General features: G+C 47.9%; 1 protein-coding gene across 1 annotated transcript in view; it reads left to right on the top strand.

The window, feature by feature from the left end:
* Window positions 1-21,892, top strand: part of ZBTB47 (zinc finger and BTB domain containing 47) — a 393,046-nt gene that overhangs the window by 261,214 nt on the left and 109,940 nt on the right. The window lies entirely within an intron of this gene.

The raw sequence follows: 21,892 nt of genomic DNA on the forward strand, positions 1-21,892 counted from the left end.
GGCGGGGGTGGGGACCCCAAGCTTCAGCCCAAGCTGCAGCTTCAAAGCGCTGTCTATGCAGCTATATTCAGAGCACTAGCGCAAACCCCACTAACCCAAGTCTGTCAGCCCGGGCTGGGAGGCTCGCTACTGAGGGCTGTGTAGATCTACCGAGAGCGGTTGATAAGCCTGGGTACGGAGCCTGTGGTTTTTCAGCAATAACATTGCAAGTAAGATAGGGTTACCATTCGTCCGGATTTACCCGGACATGTCCTCCTTTTGTGTGCTAAAAATAGCGTCCGGGGGGAATTTGTAAAGCACTCACAATGTCCGGGATTTCCCCCTCCCGCGGCAGAGCGAGCGGCTGGGAGGGCTGCAGGAAAGTCCCGGGCTGGACTCCGGAGCAGCTTCCTCCTCCCACCCCCCCTCCCTGCATTCTGAGCCGGCCGGCAGCTCCTCCTCCTGCAGCCCGCTGCGGCAACCCTGTGCAGGGCCAGGGACCGGGTTTTGTGTTGTGCAGGGGAGCTCAGCCATGTGTCCGGCTGGCACAGAGCCCAACACCCTGTTCTGAGCAGCAGGGTAAGGGGGGGCAGGAGAAGGGACAGGGAGGTTCTGGAGGGGGCAGTCAAGAAACGGGGGGGGGCTTTTGGAGGGGAGTGGAGAAAGTTTTGGGCAGTCAGGGTACAGGTAGGGGGTAGGGTCCTGGGGGGCAGTTGGGGGGGGTCTTAGGAGGGGGCAGTTAGGGGACAAGGAACAGGGAGTCTTAGGTAGGGGGTGGGGTTCTGGAGGGCAGTTAGGAGCAGGGGTCCCAGGAGGGGGCAGTCAGGGGACAAGGAGCGGGGGGTAGGGGGCTGGGAGTTCTGGGGAGGAGCTGTCAGGGGGCAGGAGTGGGGAGAGGGATCGGAGCAGTCAGGGGACAGGGAGCAGAGGGGTTTAGATGGGTTGGGAGTTCTGGGGGGGCTGTCAGGGGGCAGGAGTGTGGAGAGGGATCGGAGCAGTCAGGGGACAGGGAGCAGAGGGGTTTAGATGGGTTGGGAGTTCTGGGGGGGGCTGTCAGGGGGTGGGGAGTGGTTGGATGGGGCATGGGAGTCCCAGGGGTCTGTCTGGGGGTGGGGGTGTGGATAAGGGTTGGGGCAGTCAGGGGACAAGAGGCAAGGAGGCTTAGATAGGGAGTGGAGTCCTGGGGGGCAGTTAGGGGCAGGGGTCCCAGGAGGGGGCAGTCAGGGGACAAAGAGCGGGGGGGGGGTTGGAGGTTCTGAGGGGGGCGGGAAGTGGGTGGGGGCAGGGACGGGGCTAGGGCAGGACAGGGGCGGGGCTCCTCCCGTCCTCTTTTTTGCTTGTTGAAATATGGTAACCCTAAAGTAAGAGTCAATACCAGAAGCAAAGGCTGCATTTCCTCTCTGTGCGGTTCTTTTCTTTCCCCTCTTGTGCTTTTGTTGTGTTTTGTTTTTTAGGAAACAGAATCAAATTTTAACAACAGCAGCTCCAGCCCATTTCAGCTAACATTTTGCTCTTTCCTCCCAAAAAGAAAGTTATTGCCATCTTTAATACCATCTTTCTACTTTCAAACCAGGGTTTTTCCCTTCTAAAGACTATGCACCTAAAGGGAAAGGAAACAAAGGATGTTGTCACTTAATGACTTAATACTTTGCATTTCAAATGTGTTAACTGTTTTTCTCTCTTTTCTGTATCTTTAATAATAGGTTAAAAAACCTGAATAGTATGTTTGCCATGGTCCTAGAAACCCAGAACCTTGTTTAAAGTTGAAAAGTCACAGGGTAATGTTAACACCTTTAATTGCTTGGGCCCACTTATTCCATCTAAATTAAACACAACACTCCCTACTGCTACCACAATCTCCAGCTTCTCCTGACAGCTTCTTCAGTGCAGTTATATGTTGTCAATATAAAAATCTTGGGTGCATAGAAAACCAAACTTGTGAGTGTGACGGATTGTCACCCCTCGGGTGCAGTCTGGGAGCCATGGGAACCGCTGCGCCCCTCTACTCACCCAGTTGGGTTGGCTCTGCTCACTTTGCTCTGTTGGAGATTCAGCCTTTCCAGGTCCTGTTATCACCCAACAGGAGAGCAGGTGATGCCACACACACAAACCGAGTTACCTGAGTGCTTACCTCAGCCACTCAAAGACATACAGGAGACAACAGCCAATTTCCCAGCTCCCCAGGCTCGTATCCTCCCTCTGGAGTATAAACCCAGAATTATTCTATTTTACACTGCACAGTGATCTGTACAAAGTAAGCTTATTAATGTGTTCGCCCTCACCTTGATGTGGGAAGGATATGCAACAAGCGTGTGTTAACCAAGTTGAGATTTTCCCCCAGACACTTCACTTAAAGGTACACTGGTTTAGATAAAGCAAAAAACAAGTTTATTAACTACAAAAGATAGATTTTAAGGGATTATAAGTGATAGCAAACAGATCAAAGCAGATTACCTAGTAAATGAACAAAACCACAAACGAAGCCTAAAATACTAGAAAGATTGGATATGAATTAGCAAATTCTCACCCTGGCTGATGATACAAGCAGTTCATAAGTTTCCATACACAGGCTAGAAATCCCTTTAGCCTGGGGCCAGCATTTCCCCCAGTTCAGTCTTGGTTCCTCAGGTGTTTCCCGTAGTTCTCTGTTGTGGGGTGTGAGGCTCCTAGATGATGTCACACCCCACCTTATATAGCTTTACCATATGGCTGGAACCCTTTGTTTCAAAAACAGTTGCCAGTCCAGCTTGTGAAAAAATACAGGTACCCCTAATGGAGCTCAGAATCATGTGGTCTGGTCACATGGCCTTGCCGAATCATAGCAGCCATTATCCATAGGCTGTCTGGAGCAAGCGTTCTCAAGAAGGCTCCCCAGGTGGGGGATAAGCTTCTACTAAGGCCTATTCTGTATTCCACTCTGTATGCATCCGAAGAAGTGGGCTGTAGTCCACGAAAGCTTATGCTCTAATAAATTTGTTAGTCTCTAAGGTGCCATAAGGCCTATTGTTTCCCCTAATGGCCCATTACCCTGAATAGGCCCTTCCCAACCAGTTGTCTAGGCTGGAAGCCATTTGCCTAGTGGGTGTCACCACATTTGAAATACAGATACCTAGTCAATATTCATAACTTCATATACAAAAATGATACATGCACAAAAGTAGGATAATCATATTCAACAAATCATAACTTTTCCAGTGACACCCATGACAAGACATATCTTGTACAAAATGCATTATAATTATGTTATGATTATAGCATAATCATACCCCCATGATGAATATGGGGTATAGTGTCACAGTGAGGAACCCCTGATTTTTCTGGAGGTCATGTACATATTAGGAAACACTGTACCACATATGGATTGGCTACAGAGCTTGCTTATACGCACCGGATGTGTGCATCGTAAAATCCTTTAATGCTCTTCTAGGTATGGCTGAGGTTTGTTAATTAAGCAATTTTACACACAGTGCCATCTAGTGTCTGAACAGAATAACACAACTTAGCATTCCATTATACTGTGTGACAAGCTTGTGCTGGCAACACTTTCTTTCTATGGGTGGAATGCCAACTCTTAGACAATGGGTGCTGGGTCTTCCTCCGGGGTCACATCCCCACCCCTCCACTCCCGATTTCTGCCAGAGTTCACCTCAGAATGTGGCCAGCAACAGCCTTTCGGCACAGTGTGGGAGGGAAGGGACAGGAGTTGCTTCCAGTCACAGGAGCGATGGGGGGTGGGGGTGGGGGAAGGGATGACTTGGCCCATGTCTTTGCAGAGCTCATCTCTCTCTCTGCCCCCCTCCCCCCACTCCCCAGTGGTTGGAAGCAGCTTGTCTCTTCCTGCCTGCACAGTGTCAAAAGGCAGCTAACACCTCCAGGCTGCCACTGGCCACTGACATAACCCAGCCACTTCCTGTCCCCCGGCTACAGCGCGGGCAGGAAGGGGTTAAGCCCTAAGGATGCATTGTGCACCAGGGCCCAGGGAACCTGACTGCAGGGGCTTTAGGGAACCCGGCCAGAGGGGTGGCTCAGCAGGGGAGAGTGCCTAGGGGACGGAGCAGTCCCATGCTCCTTGGGGGCAGGACCCAGAGTGGGGTGGGGGTGGGTGGGTGAAGAGGGTGCTAAGCCCCTGCCTGGGGGGGCTGCTGTGGAGCCTGCAGGGTCAGGGCACGAACAGGCTGGAAATCGCTTTCCCGCCACTCCAGAGCTTAGCTGTGGGGCAGAGGTTTCCCCATGTCAGCGCTACGCGGGGCTTGGCTCCTCCTGGCCAGTGCCCCGGGCTGGAGGGTCTTGGGCTTTCCTGGGGTGCCAGCCCAGCCGGAGGCGGTGGGGGAAGGAAGGTCCCTGCCGGCTAGGCTGTTGGTGAGCTGAGCGCTCCGACAAGGGGTTGGTTCTCCACACAGTACTGGGAGTGGGACGTGCCCCACTCCGGGGGATATGGAGGAGCTGCGGGGCTGGGGTGTGTGAAGGGGCAAAGCAGGGAAAGGACAGCAAAAGGGGGAGCACATAAAGGGCCAATGGGTGGGCAGCAGAGGCGACACGTAACTGGCTGCCACCTGGCATCTGCCCGCACTCACTGGCCACTACAGATCACAGCGCGTGTTCAGTGCCAGCCGGAAAGGGGATGGGGGTGGGGCCCGGCTGACAGAGAGCCAGCACGCAGCAGGGGCTGCCCTGATGGACTAGCACGGGGAGTGGCCGGCCCTGCGTGCTGCAGCTTTGCCTCGCCACCAGCCTTGCACACCTAACCCCATCGTTGGCCACTGGACCCCTCCACTCACCGCTGGTAATAATAATGGTAAGATTCAAGTTAATGGATTTTATTTTGCAAAGACCTACAGCTTGGCACTATTGCACAGCAATTTGTAGCACTCCAGCGCTCCTGTTCTTATCTCTGACAAAGCCACCAAGCACGGCCTCCTCTTTCCAAGACAGACTCTCACGAGATCAAATATTTTCCATTAAAGCTGTTTTTTGATAGACAATTAGGTTTTTAACTGAACACATTTTTTCATGCCCCATTTTCTGACCAGTTCCATTTGAGATGCAGCCAGAGGAGAGCAAAGGGCTCAGTCCAGAGCCTTCTTCACTCCAGCCATTCTCTACCTTCTCCTGGCTTCACATGATTTGATGATGGCCATACTGGTAGAGGTTGTGGAGCTCTCCTTTCACCTCTTACCCAGAGGCAAGTAAGCTTGGGTTGTATTATTACTGTCATTCTCCCTGAATTTTATCCAGATGTATGCAATTTGCTACATTAAATGCAGCAGTGCCACCTTGTGGTGTGTGGTGGTCCTTTGGGGAACTAAAGATCCCTGGGGATATTTGATAGATGACAAGCAGTTGCAGCGTATTGGGAAATAAATTGTAAAATCAGCTGAAATTTTAAAAGTTAACGCAAGTCCAGAACTATTCAATACATTCCATCCTGGTTGAAATTGAGGTCATTGGCTTGTTTTAGTTTGGAACTGAGAAGCCTTCTTTAGACGTTAACGTAAATATTATTAATATGGGCCAAGATATGAACGGAGAACTCTCGCGAAGGATTCGGGCAGGATGGTGTGCATTTAATTCCATCAAGGACCTCCTCAAAGGAAAAATTGACAAGACCACACGTACAAATATCTTCCATTCAACAGTGCTGCCAGCCATGCTGTATGGCAGTGAAACGTGGGCACTGACAAAGAGAGAAGAAGAGCGGCTGTCCGTAACTGAAAGGGCAATGGAACGAGCTATGTTGGGAATTTCCCTTCTGGATCGTATCCCAAATGAAATGATTAGAGAACGCAGCGGTGTGAAAGATATTGTTGTGGAAAGCAGATATAATAAGATACAATGGGCGGGCCACATAGCACGGTTCATGGACAATAGGTGGACTGCAATCATTACTGAGTGGCACCCGCGAGTACAGAAAAGACCACCTGGTCGGCCTCCAAGAAGATGGGAAGATGACATTGTAAAACATTTTGGACGAACGTGGAGAAGAAAGGCAAGAATGCGAGAAGAATGGTGGACGTGTTGTGATCGGCGCTGTCTTAACGACAGCTGAAAACTGATCGATCCAGGTGATTATTGATTGTATTTTGAATTATGGGGGCGTGGTTACAGCTACGTGTAAAAATATCTGTGGCTACATACACAGAAATACAGCATCTTGGGTGTCAGCTACACTGCATCAAAGTGGCCTAGAGAATGGTATGCAGGATTCTACTTCCGATTCTCCCTTAGCCCAGCAATGTGTATCTCCATTAGGTGCCAGAAATGTTAGGAATCCACTGTTTTTATGTCTCAACGATGAGCTGTAAGAGAAAACCATGGATTTGTGTTCTTAGCCTGGAAGATTTTAGTCTTTGTCTTTTACATTAGACATTCAGGTCTTGTCTGCCCTAGAAGACTATGGTGGCTGGAGGACTGGTGAAACTAGGACCTCACAAGAAAGTGATTTCTGAGCAATTGAGAGGAGGAAGGATTTTTAATGAGGCTGTTTAAAAGTCTTTGCTTTTGTTAACATCTACTTAACTAAGTCCCTGATTAAAAGAGCCTTTGGCCATGCCTACACCGGAGTTTTTAGCTACAGCAATGTAGCAGCACGGGTACAAAGCCCTAACACCCACAGACTACACCATTGTAAACCATGACTTGCACCTTTGCAGTTTATCCCTGAGCCACAGGTCACTTCTGTGCTGGGCGCCAACACTTGGGGTTTGTACGACTGCAGCTATATGACCATGGCTAAACGGGTGCTAAAAAACACAGCCTGGACAAGGCCTTAGGTAAAGATACACCTTCACCCTTAAGTGAAAGTGTTAGAACGACCTCCAACAGTCCTTTAGCAAAGGACCAGATTTGAGCTTAATCCTGACATTTCTAAGGCGACAAGTAAACGGGGGTGGGGGAGAGGGGGAACGACTTCTTTTGGAAAAACAAACCATTCAGGAGGCCTGTATACATTACAAAACCACCAGAAAGGGTTATGTCCCTTTTAAGGCGGCCTTAGAAGGTTCTAGTTTGTCTTCTACATTAGACTTTCAGATCTTCTCTACCCTGGTAGACTCTATGGTGATGGTATGGCTAGTGAAATTAGGACATCACAAGGAAGTGACATGGAAAAAAAATCCACTGCATGACATCTTTAAGTCTGCAGACAACTGGGCCTTGTCTTAGGATACTGAACTTCCTGTTCTTTGACAACTGTCTCAGGCCTGGTCTACACTAACAAGTTAGGTCGACCCAGCTATGTCACTCAGGGACGTGAAAAATCCACACCCCTGAGCATCATCGTTAAGCTGACGTAACCCTGGTGTAGACAACGTTAGGTCAATAGAAGAATTCTTCCATTGACCTAGCTACTGAGTCTTGAGGCAGTGGATTACCTACACCGATGGGAGGGTTCTCCTGTCAGTGCAGGTAATGTTCACACTGAAGCCCTACAGCGGCACAGCTGTAGCATTTCAAGTGTAGACAAGCCCTGAGTCTGTCTCTTCCCACTTTAAGAAACATCTTACAACTCTTTATTTCCCTTTGTTTTTACCATTTTTGCCCTGTATTTCCCCCCTTTCCTCCTTCTCCCTTCTCAGGTTTCGTAATTAGCTTAAGCTGAGCGGTGGCTGTGATGTCCTCCAACACATTGAATATTGGACCAAGCTCTGAGTTCATCCACTTTGGTGGGCATAGGGATACTCCAGAAATACAATTATTCAGCAATAACAAATGTACCTGTGAGAGTCCTGTTCCAAAGCCTATTGAAGTCAATGGAAAGACGGCCACTGACTTCAATGGGTTTTAGATCCAGCACAAGTCCAGCCACTACCAAAGGTAGAGAAATTAACAAACCCTGGAGTGAATCTAATTCAATCCAAGAGAGGGCAGTGCTGCCCAATCATCACTTGTTGAGAAATGCTTCAGATCAGCGGCTTCCAGCCTTCATTGATTCATACACCACCTTCTTATAAAACTGATGTCTGAAGTACCACATGCAAATTTCTCCTTTTTGCGCACATTTATATTAGGCCTTAATAGATTTAACGTAAGTATTTACGGATCCAGAGTAAAATAAGTTTTGAATTTGGCTTGTGAGATCTCTGGGGCGGGTGGGGGCGGAGAATTAGAGAAGGGAGTTTGGTGGGGGAGTCTCTGGGTGGAAGGGGTAGAGGAGAAGAGGTTTAGAACTAGTTGGAATTTTTTCATCGCAGTGTTTTATGTCAGAAAATGCCAATTTGTCTAAACTGAAATTTTGTGGGAACCTACTGGTTTTGACTAAACTTTTGACAATCAAAAGCAAAAGCATATAGCCTGGGATGGGGGGAGTGTCAGAGTTTTCACTTGGGATGTAGGAGACCCAAGTTCAACTCACTGGTTTCCCTGATTCATGGCCATGGCCAGTGGGTTACTAGCAGTTATGAGGTGAGTGGGTCTCTCTCTATTTTTTGGTGAAACAAAATTTAAGAGGTTTCATCCTGATGCAGAACAGGAAAGATTTTTGAAATCATGCAGTTTCCTGAGGTGTGAAAACAGTTTTCCGTCCTGCTCCATTGAATTCACCTGAGTGTAGGAATTCTGGCTGGAGGGCGGGGAGTAGGGCTCTGGTGGGGTGTGCATGTGGGTACCTCTGCACTTCGAGATGGAAAGTGTAATTCGATCACAGCTAGTGTGCTCAAAAGAGCAGTGCAGCCGAGGTAGCACAGGCAGTGGGACAGGTTAGCTCACAGGTGGCCAACCTGTGGCTCCGGAGCCACATGCGGCGCGTCAGAAGTTAATATGCAGCTCCTTGTATAGGCACCGACTCCAGGGCTGGAGCTACAGGCGCCAACTTTTCAATGTGCTGGGGGGTGCTCACTGCTCAACCCCTGGCTCTGCCACGGGCCCTGCCCCCACTCCACCCCTTCCTGCCCCCTCCCCTGAGCCTTCCGTGCTCTCACTCCTTCCCCTCCCCTCCAGAGCCTCCTACATGCCACAAAACAGCTGATCCGGAGGAAGGGGGAGGTGCAGATCGGTGGGGCTGTCAGTGGGTGGTAGGCACTGGGAGTAGGGTGGGGGAGCTCATGGGGGGCTGCTGACATATTACTGTGGCTCTTTGGCAATGTACATTGGTAAATTCTGGTGCCTTGTCAGGCTCAGGTTGGCCACACCTGGGTTAGCTGTTTCAAGTTTTGAGCATTGGCCCACCAAACCCAGGGTTGTGAGTTCAGTTCTTGAGGGGGCCATTTAGGGATCTGGGGCAAAAAAAAAATAATAGTTGGGGATTGGTCCTGCTTTGAGCAGGGGGTTGGACTAGATGACCTCCTGAGGTCCCTTCCAACCCTGATATTCTATGATTCTATAAGTCCAATCCCACGCAGGACCCTCAGTACTTGCTTTGTCGGGGAGGGCTAGCCCATCCTGCCACCTGCCCCAGCACGGCTACACTGCAATTTTTAGCATGCCAACTTTATCAAGCCTAGTGTGTGTACATCTACCCACCCTGGAAATGACGCCTCCAGTGTAGCCGTGCCTTGTGGGGGAGAGTGAGAAAAAAGGGCAGGGCGGTCTCTGGTGTGCAGGGCTGGGGGTGTGTGAGTGGGGGGAGAAAAATGGGAGGTCTCTTGCAGTGGTGTGTGTGTGTGTGTGTGTGTGTGTGTCTGGGATACAGGGAGGTGTGTGCTGGTGCTGGGTGTGTGTTTAGAACAGGCAGGGAGGTTCTCAGAGAGCAGAGGCATCAGGGCGGGTTCTTGGCTGGAAGTGGGGCATCAGACAGCATCAATGCCAATTCACCCTTGTTCCAAGGCTTCAGGTTCTGGGTTGCCCTCCAGTTCCTTCTGAGCCAGGGAGCTCTGCCAGCCCCATTGCAGCTCCTGGCCTCTTTGGAGAGTCTTTCCTATAACTATCCTCCAGCCCTGGTCCCTGCAGTCACAACTCCTTCCCCTGACTTGTTAAGGGGTTCTACAGCCCACCTGGGATTCCAGCTGTGCAATGTATTATTCGGTTCAGCCACTAGGTGGCGCTGTGTATAAATTATCTTCTCTAAATTAACCTTAGCCATACCTGGCAGTGCATAAATGGATCTTCAGATGAACACATCTGGTGTGTGTCTTGCTCGGAAGTAAGCTCTGTAGTCAGTCTGTATTGGATACGGGGCATGACACCCCCCCCTCCCCCCCAGTATCTGGGTTCCAGCCCCATTGCACAGACCCTCCCTTGATCCTTGGACTCACACCACATCCCCTTGGTTCCAGGGACCCATAGCCTCCTTCTTGGGGCTGGTCTGGGAATCAGGCAGGCTTCCCCAGCCCACCAGCCTCCCTTCTGATTCTGGTTCCTAGCCCAGGAAACTTCTCTCCTGACTCAAAGCTCTCCTGCGATTCTACCCTCCAGGGTGTCTGCCCTCTTCCTCTTAATCTTCCTGTAAGGCACCTAGCAGCTGGGTTTTACCATGTTAAGTTACCCGGTTAACATCTGCCTCCTATTTCTGAGCTAGTCTGCTGTGCTCTTGCATACCTGTTCCTTAAAGGGGCCATGTAATAGAACAGGGATTGGCTGGTCCCAGGTTCCCCTATCCCTGAAGGGGACAGACCGCCCTGTTACAGAACCTTTTCCTGGCAGTTTCTTTTTTATTTAATATACATGCTGCTATGTATTTATGGTAGAGAAGGCAAGGTCAAAGAAATGCACCTTGCACTTGAAGCGGAAGGTGGTGAGGTTTGTGATGGCCCTTAGTTCCTGGGGGGAGTTCATTCCGCAGGCTGGGTCTGTCCCCTGAGAAAGCTCTGTCTCCCACATAGCTGACCTTTACCCTGCTTGTACAGAGCTCTACCGTGCCAGAGGAGCAGAGTTCTCGGACCCTGGTCTTCATCCTGGAACTTAGAGCTCTTTTAGGTATCTTGGGCCCAGGCCATGGAGAGCCTTGAAGATACGGCCTGAGCCCTCAAACTTGAGGTGCTATTCAATGGGAAGCCAGTGTGGAGAGCGAGGATGGATCTGATGTGCTCACAGTAGCCTGTGTTGGTGAGGAGACGCGCTGCAGCATCTTGTACCAGTTGGAGTTTCCTAAGCATTGAAAGCTTCAGGCCCAGGAATTCTGCATTGTTATAGGCCAGCCAAGAGGTGACACAGGCATGAATAACTGAGGCCAGGTCATTATCCACCAGTAGAGTGGGCAGATGAAAAATTGGGACAGGGCGGGAGGTAATAGGCGCCTGTATAAGACAAAGCCCTGAATATGAGGACTGTCCCTATAAAATTGGGACATCTGGTCACCCTCTCCACCAGGATGGGCTGGAGTCTCCTGGCCATCTGGAGTTGACAGAGTATTACTCACAGATGCTGCTATGCAAGAGCTCCGCATCAGCAAGGAATCCAAGAGTAGTCTTAGACTATGGACTGAACTGAGCAATTGCGGGTGTGTATCTTTAACCAAAGGAGACTGCACCGTGGCTGAAACTCTTCCAAATGCTTTCCTCTGCTCACCATCAACAGCTCTGCTTTGCTCAGGTTTGGCTTCAGCCAGCTCTTCTTCATCCACGAACTGATCTTGTCCAAGCACTGGGCCCTCTTGGTGGTGTGACCGCATGTGGTGAAGGATAAGAAGAGCTGTGTCTCATCTGCATATTGCTGGCACATGAGTCCTTGTCATGCGGCCTGCTCACCTAGCGCCTGCCTGTAGATGTAGAAAAGGATCGGAGAGAGAATGGATTCTTGTGGAACCCCACAGGTGTGGACTCTAGTTTCCCCATCATTACTCCTTGGGTCTGTCCCTCTAGGAAGGACTCAACCCAGTTTAGCGCACTCCCCTGGACTGCTGCCACCTCTTTTAGGCAAGACAGCAGAATCTCCTGGTCCACAAAAGCCGAACGCTGCAGAGAGGTCCAGGAGGATGGGAATGGATGTCTGCCCTTTGTCCATTGACAGGAGATCCTCCATCGCTAAATCGTTCCAGTGCCACATCTTGGCCTGCATCCAGAACATGCTGGGTCTAGATGATTAGATTCAATTAGATGAGCTTGCTTAGGCCTTTGGGTAGCTACTCTATGAACATGCTGGGAATGGGCAGTCATGGGCTGGGACTGAAGTATCCAGGACTGGTTTCTTCAGTGTTGGTTGGACTATTGTGTATTTGAAGGAGAAAGGGACGATTCCTTCTCTGAATGGGGCACTGGCTGTTTCAGTCAGGAGTGGCACTAGTTGCTCATGACTCTTTCTCCATCCAGGAAGGGCCTGGGTCAGATTCACAGATCTTGGGTCAGGACTCCTTTAGGGTGACCAGAACTTTTGGATGAGTGAACGCACTGACCTCTGAGAATGCAGGTGGGCTGTTAGTTGGAAGATGCAGTTGGAGTGGATCCAGGATGTTTGAGAAGCCTTCCCAGATATGCGTGATCTTTTCAGTGAAGTAGGATGGTGGTTCTTTGGAGCACTTGGGCCTAGTCTTCACTTACCGGCTGGTCCGGCGGCACGCCATCGATGTTCTGGGATCGATTTATCGCGTCTGGTTAAGACGCGATAAATCGATCCCGGAAGTGCTCACAGTCGGCGCCGGTACTCCAGCTCGCCGAGAGGAGTACGCGGCATCGACGGGGGGAGACTTCCTGCCGCGTCTGGACCGCGGTAAGTTCGGACTAAGGTACTTCGAATTCAGCTACATTATTAACGTAGCTGAATTTGCGTACCTTAGTCAGATTTGGGGACTTAGTGGGGACCAGGCCTTGGTGCTCAACTCTGATGCAGGATGTAGATTGTGATGATTCTTAGTTTTCCACCATTGGTGCTTCAGTTTCCACCCCCTCTCTTCAGTGAGCATCAGAAAAACCAAGCAGATCTGCGCGAGCGATGGGGAGGAGGGGGCCGTTTGCGGCCTAGTGTGTCATAAGAACATAAGAACGGCCATACTGGGTCAGACCAAAGGTCCATCCAAACCAGTATCCTGTCTTCCGACAGTGACCAATGTCAGGTGCTCCAGAGGGAATGAACAGAACAGGTAATCATCGAGTGATCCATCCCCTGTCACCCATTTCCAGCTTCTGGTGAACAGAGGCTAGGGACACTTCAGAGCATGATTTTGCATTCCTGCCCATCCTGGCTAATAGCCATTGATGGACCCATCCTCCATGAAATTATCTAGTTCTTTTTTAAACCCTGTTATAGTCTTGGCCTCCACAACATCCTCTGGCAAAGAGTTCCACAGGTTGACTGTGTGTTGTGTGAAGAAATACTTCCTTTTGTTCGTTTTAAACTAGCTGCCTACTGATTTCATTTGGTGACCCCTAGTTCTTGTGTTATGAGAAGGAGTAAACAACACTCCCTTATTTACTTTCTCCACACCAGTCATGATTTTATAGACCTCTATCATATTCCCACTTAGTCGTTTCTTTTCCAAGCTGAAAAGTCCCAATCTTATTAATCTCTCCTCATATGGAAGCTGTTCCATACCCCTAATAATTTTTGTTGCCCTTTTCTGTACCTTTTTTCAATCCCTATATATCCTTTTTGAGATAGGGCGACCACATCTGCATGCAGTATTCAAGATGTGGACGTACCTGGGTCTGTGGTGGGCTAAGAATCATGGAGGGACCAGGTGGACAGGCACAGGGCTCCTGGTAACAGAGGGTCCTGTGGCACCTTTGAGACTAACAGAAGTATTGGGAGCATAAGCTTTCGTGGGTAAGAACCTCACTTCTTCAGATGCAAGTTCTTCAGATGCAAGATACTTGCATCTGAAGAAGTGAGGTTCTTACCCACGAAAGCTTATGCTCCCAATACTTCTGTTAGTCTCAAAGGTGCCACAGGACCCTCTGTTGCTTTTTACAGATTCAGACTAACACGGCTACCCCTCTGATACAGGGCTCCTGGTGTTATCCATGTAAAGGTTTTGTCCTCACTTAGTGTATTTCTAGACAAATAACAGTTTAGGCCACTAGAAATAATCCCCTGCATTGGCTGGGAGCTCCCCATAATGAGGGATTCCCCCAGTTTGCGAGATATGACAGCTCTGTTCACCCTTCATGCCATGACAGTGATGCAAAGGGACCAAGATAGGGGAGAGAATCTGAGCCAAAGAGTCTACTCAGGGCATAAAGAACTACTCAACATGAATAAGAGTGGCAGAATATGACCCTTACGGCAAGTCTACACTACAAAAATAAGTCGACCTAACTTATGTTGACGTACAGCCATGGCAGTAATTGAATCAGCTTCACACAGCCACACTACGCTCCTTGTGGCGGCGATGTGCATCCACTGCCCGGGTCCTGGCTACCGGTCTGGGGGGCTCTGCATTTTAATTTAATTTTAAATGAAGCTTCTTAAACATTTTAAAAACCTTATTTACTTTACATACAACAATGGTTGTGTTATATATTATAGACTTATAGAAAGAGACCTTCTAAAAACGTTAGAATGTATGACTGGCACGCAAAACCTTCAATCAGAGTGAATAAATGAAGACTCGGCACACCACTTCTGAAAGGTTGCCGACTCCTGGTCTACATGGACGCTGTGTCGACCTAACTACATCAACGTAAGGGCTATGCCTCTCGCGGAGGTGGAGTTCTTAGATTGGGGGAGTGGGGGAGTTACAACGGTGGAAGCTACATTCGCGTAGGTGCTTACAGAGTGAGGTCGACATAGGCTGCCTAATGTTGACCTAACTCTGTAGGGTAGACCAGACCTAAATGAATAAGTAGAGATTATAAACCCCTTGGAGATCTTTCTGTGTGAAAGGTGCTTTCACTTTAGCAATTTTTTCACCTGTAATTCTCTCTGCATGGAGGTAGATTTCCATGACTACAGGCAGAATAGTTAAAGACTAGTAAAGATGCTCAACCAAATTCAACCCTGATGTAAGCGGTTGTGAGTTTGGTCCCTTGTACCCAGCTAGTTTTCGATGCTGGGGTGTGGTGCAGTTGGTGTTGAAAGAAGTTGATTAACGTGACTAATTGAACGAGGTCAAAAATCCTTCCTCAACAGAAAACCAAACCAGACTGCTGCCTTCCCACAACATAAAAAACAAATCTCTCTTGGAAGCAGGAACCGGGAAGGGAGCGTGCCCTTCTGAAACTGGCACGCACTGGGTGTGTTTTGACATAAAATCATAATATCTAGCAATTGCAGAAATTACAACTACAGCATGCAAGCCGGACTCATGAATAGGGTCACCAGATAGCAAGTGTGAAAAACTGGGACCAGGGTGGGGGATAATAGGGTCCTATATAGGACAAAGCCTCTAGTATCAGGACGGTCCCAATAATATCATCTGGTCACCCAAAACCATGAAGTACCTCAGCCTGCCAGCTGCCCCACACTTTTGCTATAGCACCAGTGGAAGGCAAATTAATCATTTCAGGGTTCTCTTCTAGTATAGCCTCCTGAAAAGCTCCAGCATTGTCACCTGATTCATTTGCTTGTGGGGATACGCCCCAGCCACTGTAAATAATGATTGTGAGATAAGCTTCAGGTTAGGCCATGTCTACGCTACAGGCTCTACAGCTCCACAGTTATGGCACAGTGGCTGTGCTGCTGTAGGGCAGGCAATTCCTACAGCAACGGAAGGGTCTTTTTTCCCCATTGCTGTAGGTAATCCACCTCTCTGAGCAGCGGTAACTGGTCTGACGGGAGAATTCTTCCATTGCCTTAGCTGCATGTACACTGGAGGTTAAATCAACCTAACTTTTAAGTGTAGACCAGGTCTTACATATGCACTTAGGCCCAGTTCCTTAAAGATATTAGGCACCTAACTCCCACTGTTTCAATAGGACATAGGTGCCTAAATACCTTTGAGGATCTGGGCCTTGAGTTCTGACCCAAAGCCCATTGAAGTCGATGGGAATCTTCCGATTGACTTCAATGGATCAGGCCTTCAGTTCTTTGGGATTTTGAGGATCTATATTGTAAGACAGAGGGGTCTATGGGCTGTGCCTGGGGTGGCAGTCTACATGGGAAGCCTGCTGGAAAGGAGCAAATGTTGGGAAGGATCTGGAGAAGTGGAAAGGGATGGTGCATCTGATCGGGGAGGATTTCCCAGGCATAGGGAACGGCAAGGGGCACTGCACATGAGCAGAAAGTAGGCCAGGGGCAGGGCAGAGGTCTGAGGTGCAGGCAGGGGCAGAGCTGTGAAGAGAAGGAGTCTGAATGTGATACAGCCTAGTACAGTGTGCAGATGATGTTCTTCTGTACTGCAAGGACTTCCCTGTAGAATTGGGACTCCAGGGATGTACATCGAGGGGTTCCAATGGGCTGTAAACACCCTGAGAGGGGTGTGCTGGGCCCTGATGGAGGCAGATGTTTGCACACAGGATTGACTGTGAAGTGAGCAAGTCCTACAGTGGTCTGCCATCAGTAATTTCAGTTCCCTTGGTGCGGGAGAGCAAGTGCTAAACGGAAAAGTGAGTCATCACCTTTCCTGACTTCTTATAAATGGGGTGAGTCATAGTAAAATGTGCCAGCAGTACGATGCGAGCCAGCAGTAAGATGCTCTTCTTCCGAAATCAATGGAGAAGGTGCTTAGGGCCTCATCCTGGGGGCGCCGAGCACCTCAATTTTCACTGAAGTCATTACGGTTCACGGATGCTCAGCTCTTTGCTCTGGTTAATAAAGAAGCTATGGACACTCCTCCCCAGATGATCATTTTGGTTACCTGAGAGGCCAGCATGGTAAAATACACTCCACCAAGGCTGTTCTGTCCTCTGAGCTCTAACCCAGACATTTCAAATGTTGCATTCCTTCTGGAAAAGGGAAATTACATTTCCAGTGAATTTGGGCTTAGCTAAATCTGTGTGAGCTGGCATTATACTTAGCACTTACATGGTACCTTAAAAATTTGGTAGGCCTCAAAGCACCCCTATAAGGGAGGAAGCAAACTAGCATTCCCATTTCACAGATGGGGAAACTGAGGCAGAAAGGTTAAATGACTTGCTCAAATGAGCAGTGAGTCCCAGTCTGAGCTGGGCCATAGTTTTGCTCTAACCACCAGACCAAACTGCTGATCATAAAGACAACATTAACATACTCTTCTGCTCTCCTGAGATTTCCCTTCCTTCTCTATTGTTCCCACCTTGCTCTTTATTATACCCATCCCAAACCCACTTCAGAAGTTTCCCAGCAGCACTTGGGCCATTTTATAGCCAAGAGTCCACATCTGTTCACAAATGGATTGGCAACACTGCACAATGTAATGACTTTTTGTAGTATCGTCTCCCACTACATTCCTCTCTGGGGTGGTGTGTGGAGGTAGTTGTGTGTGCATGTATTTGATGGTGTGTGTGTGTGTGTGTGTGTGTGTGTGTGTGTGTACTGTTAAGTGCATTTAACATTTTTGCACTGTGATGTTTTCAGCAATGGGCCTGATTCTCAGTTACTCTATTCCATTGCTTTGGGCAGACATGATGGAAGGAGAGAGAAAACCACCTTTGCACGCCCTCTTGTAGGCCTTGCCGGAGTCCTAGGCATAACTAACAGTGTGAACCAAAGGCTGTGAACCAGAGTAGGCCTGGCCTTGGCAAAATAACAACACGTTAGGTATCGGCTAACCAAGTAAGCACATTCCTGACCAGAAGGGATGGTACAAGAACACCCAGAGTTCTCAACTACGTAAACAAATTCTTAGGAGACAGCACAGGAACACACTGACCCCTCATAAGATCAGGCTGGGATGACAGGGTAATGGAGAAGGATGTTTTAGAGTAGCAGCCGTGTTAGTCTGTATCCGCAAAAAGAAGAACAGGAGTACTTGTGGCACCTTAGAGACTAACAAATTTATTAGAGCATAAGCTTTTGTGGACTACAGCCCACTTCTTCGGATGCATATAGCATCCGAAGTGGGCTGTAGTCCACGAAAGCTTATGCTCTAATAAATTTGTTAGTCTCTAAGGTGCCACAAGTACTCCTGTTCTTTTTAAGGATGTTTTAGAATCATAGAATGTCAGGCTTGGAAGGGACCTCAGGAGATCATCTAGTCCAACCCCCTGCTCAGGGCAGGACCAATCCTCAGACAGATTTTTGCCCCAGATCCCTAAATGGCCCCCTCAAGGATTGAGCTCACAACCCCACATTTAGCAGGCCAATGCTCAAACCACTGAGCTATCCCTCCCTTTTGTTGGAACTAGCAGGTACAAGGAGAAGGGTGGTAAGTAGCAATGTCTGGCGTATGATTCGTAATTTGTTTGGCTCAATGTATAAATGCAGAAGTCATTGGAGGGGCATCTTTGTCCCGCCGAGGGGGCAGCAGCGTCCCGGTGCGCTGACTGAGCAGGTATCATTGTCGTGGGTGTGCATATGGGAGTGAACCTGTAGCTCTTATGGGACACCAGTCCCATGCTTAGTCTACAATAAACCTGACCGAGCGCCTTCGCCACTGAACCGAACCTGTGGTCTGTCTTACAAATAAAAGAGGACTGCGGAATTAACATGTTGCACCATCTGCTCGTGCAGGTGACATCAGAGCTCCAAGAGCAACAATGCAATGCTGCAGCATCAGCAACAACTTTCCACAGCACTTAACACCTGTATTCCATGACCCTCTGAGTCCTGAGAACAGCCATAGTGCAATGCACTATCTGCTCATGCCCCATACATGTCTGACGGGTTCGATTACAGAAACCCCCTTGGAACTATCACCTGATGCACTGAGACTACCTCTGAGCCTGTTTTCTCTGCCAGTTTGGGCCTCCAGAACCCTGCCTTGTTGAGCCAGACACACCAGTCGGCTCCAACACAGACCCAGGGTCTGAACCATGTGCCCCAAAGCTGCAGACTTAACTGAAAGCAGCTTAAGTGCTCCTGTCTCTAGCACTCAGCTCCCAATGGGATGCAAACCCCAAATAAATCCGTTTTACTCTGTATAAAGCTTATACAGGGTAAACTCAAAATTGTCCGCCCTCTATAACACTGATAGAGAGATATGCACAGCTGTTTGCTCTCCCAGGCATTACTTACTTACTCTGAGTTAATTAATAATAAAATCACTTTTGTTTAAGTATAACAAGTAGGATTGAAGTGGTTACCAAGCAAAATAAAACAAAATATGCAAGTCTAAGCCTAATACAGTCAGAAACTGATTATGGATGAAATCTCACCCTCAGAGATGTTCCAATAAGCTTCTTTCACAGACTAGACTCCTTTCTAGTCTGGGCCCAAGCCTTTCCCCTGGTACAGTCCTTGTTCCAGCTCAGGTGGTAGCTAGGGGATTTCTCATGACTGCAGCCCCCTTTGTTCTGTTCCACCCCCTTATATAGCTTTGGCACAAGGTGGGAATCTTTTGTCTCTCTGGGTCCCCACCCCTCCGTCTAAATGGAAAAGCACCAGGTTTAAGATGGATTCCAGTACCAGGTGACATGGTCACAAGTCCCATGAGACCCCAAACCTTCATTCTTCCTGGCCTGACTCACAGGAAGGCTTGCAAGTAAACAGAGCCATTTACAACCAATTGTCCTAGTTGACAGGAGCCATCAAGATTCCAAACCCCCATTAATGGCTCACACTTTGCATAATTACAATAGGACCTCAGAGTTACATTTCATATTTCTAGTTTCAGAAACAAGAATGATACATTTATACAAATAGGATGACCACAACTCAGTAGATTATAAGCTTTGTAATGACACCTTACAAGAGACCTTTTGCATGAAGCATATTCCAGTTACATTATAGTCACACTCATTAGCATATTTTCATAAAATCACCTGGCGTGCAATGTCACAATATGCTCGCAGCATGCCTCTGATGAGGTGGGTTGGGAGCCAGAACAATGTAAACACCTTACACAAGCTCTGACCTGGCTTGGAAGGCCCTCTGTGCTGGGTTAATGATTTTTATGGAGATATACCTATCTCATATCCCTGGAAGGGATCCCAAAAGGTCATCAAGTCCAGAACCCTGCCTTCAGTAGCAGGACCAAGCACTGATTTTGCCCCAGATCCCTAAATAGCCCCCTCAAGAATTGAACACACAACCCTGGGTTTAGTAGGCCAGTGCTCAAACCACCAAGCTATCCCCCCCCAGATATTCTGATGTAGCTGTTTCCACCCACTTGAAGGCTCAGAGTGGTGTAAAAGGGGCTTGGCATAAGTGAGAACCAGGCCCAGTGACTCGTGGTGCGGCTGTTCCACAGCCAGGCTTCCTCCACTCACTGAGGGCTGGTCTGTGCCATGGGGCACGTCTTCCGATGGCTTTTTCAAAATTCAGCACGTGTGAACGTGAAGATTAAATGGAACATTGACTCTGGGGAGATGGAATTTCTTCAAAATATTGAGAAATGGCATAACACTGCTCCAATTTTCTGGATGCAGAAGCAGGCAGATTTAGAAGGGAAGTCTCTTAGTATTAGCAGCAGCATTAGAGAAGCATCCAGAACTCCCATCTGCTTTACGTATGCATAGTAAGAGACAATCCCCACTATGAAGAGCTTACAGTCTAAATAGACCAGACAGACAAAAAGTAGAGAAAAGGAAATATTACTGTCCCCACTTTACAGATAGGCACTGAGGCACAGAGAGATTAAATGAGTTGCCCAAGGTCAGACAGTAAGCCAGTGGCAGAGGTGGGACTCAATTCTATCTCTTTTGAATCCCAGTCCAGGGTCTTAACTGACAGACCTCTTCAATCATGATGCAGAAGAGACAGAAGTATTCAATAACTATTTCTGTTCTGTATTCAGAAAGAAGCAGGATGATGTATTCATAACTTCAAGTGATAATGAAATACTTTCTATTCTATCATTAACTAGGGAGGATGTTAAGCAGCAACTACAAAGGTAAACTTTTTCAAATTGGCAGGACTGGATGACTTAGATCCAAGAGTATTAAAAAAATTGGCCGAGGAGCTCTCTAACCTTTAATCCTGATTTTTAATAAATCTTAGAACACTGAGGACATTCAAGAGAACTCAAAAAAGCAAATGTTGTACTAATATTTAAAAACAAGTAAATGGGATGACCTAGGAAACTATAGACCAATTAGCCTAACATTGAGCCTGGGCAAAATCATGGAAAGGTTGATATGGATTTTAATCAGCAAAGAATTCAAGGATGGTAGCATAATTAATGCCAGTCAACATGGTTTTATGGAAAGTAAGTCTTGCCAAACAAATGTAACAGTGTTTTTTGATGAGATTACAGTTCTGGTTGAAAATGCTAACCATGAATAGCGTACTTAGATTTCTGTAAGGCATTCCACTTAGTCCCAAATGACATTCTGATACAATTTTTTAACCACTATCCAAAATCAATACAGACCATATGAAATGGACTGAAAGCTGATTAACTGATACACAGCAGAAAGTAACTGCCAAGGGGGGAAATCATCCTCCAAATAAGGGTGTTTCTAGTGGCGCGGTGCAGAGATCTGTTCTTGGCTCAATGCTATTCAAGATCTGTGTCAATTAAGAAAATCTGAAATCATTGCTGGTAAAATAATGGAAACAGGTCAGTTACACAGACTAACCTGGATTGCGTGGCAAAGTGGGCTCATTTGCACAAAACGTGTTTTCACACTGCCAAATGCAAAGTCGTACCTCTAGGAACAAAGAATGTAAATCACATTTATAAGACAGAGCACAGTATCCTGGAAAGCAATAACAGAAAAGGGCATAAGTCTCATGGCAGACAACCAATTGAAAAGGTTCCAATAGATTTCCAAGAATGCTTCGGGATCTGGAAAATATGCTTTATGGTGAGAGACAAAAGAAGCTCTATCTATTGTTCATCAAAGAGATCGAGAGATGACTTGATCATGGTCTACAAGTATTTAGATGGGGAAGAGATTTCTGACAGTACAGCTCTTTAATCTAGCAGAAAAAGGCATTACGAAATCCAGTGGTTTGAAGTTGAAACTAGACAAATTCAGATTAGAAATAAGGTATCCATTTTTAACAGTGAAGGTAATTAACTTGTGAAACGCGGGATGTAGTGGATTCTCCATCACTTGCATTCTTTAAATCAAAACTGGACGGCTTT

Source organism: Malaclemys terrapin, chromosome 2 (assembly GCF_027887155.1).
Source record: "Malaclemys terrapin pileata isolate rMalTer1 chromosome 2, rMalTer1.hap1, whole genome shotgun sequence".
NCBI classification, from domain to species: Eukaryota; Metazoa; Chordata; order Testudines; family Emydidae; genus Malaclemys; species Malaclemys terrapin.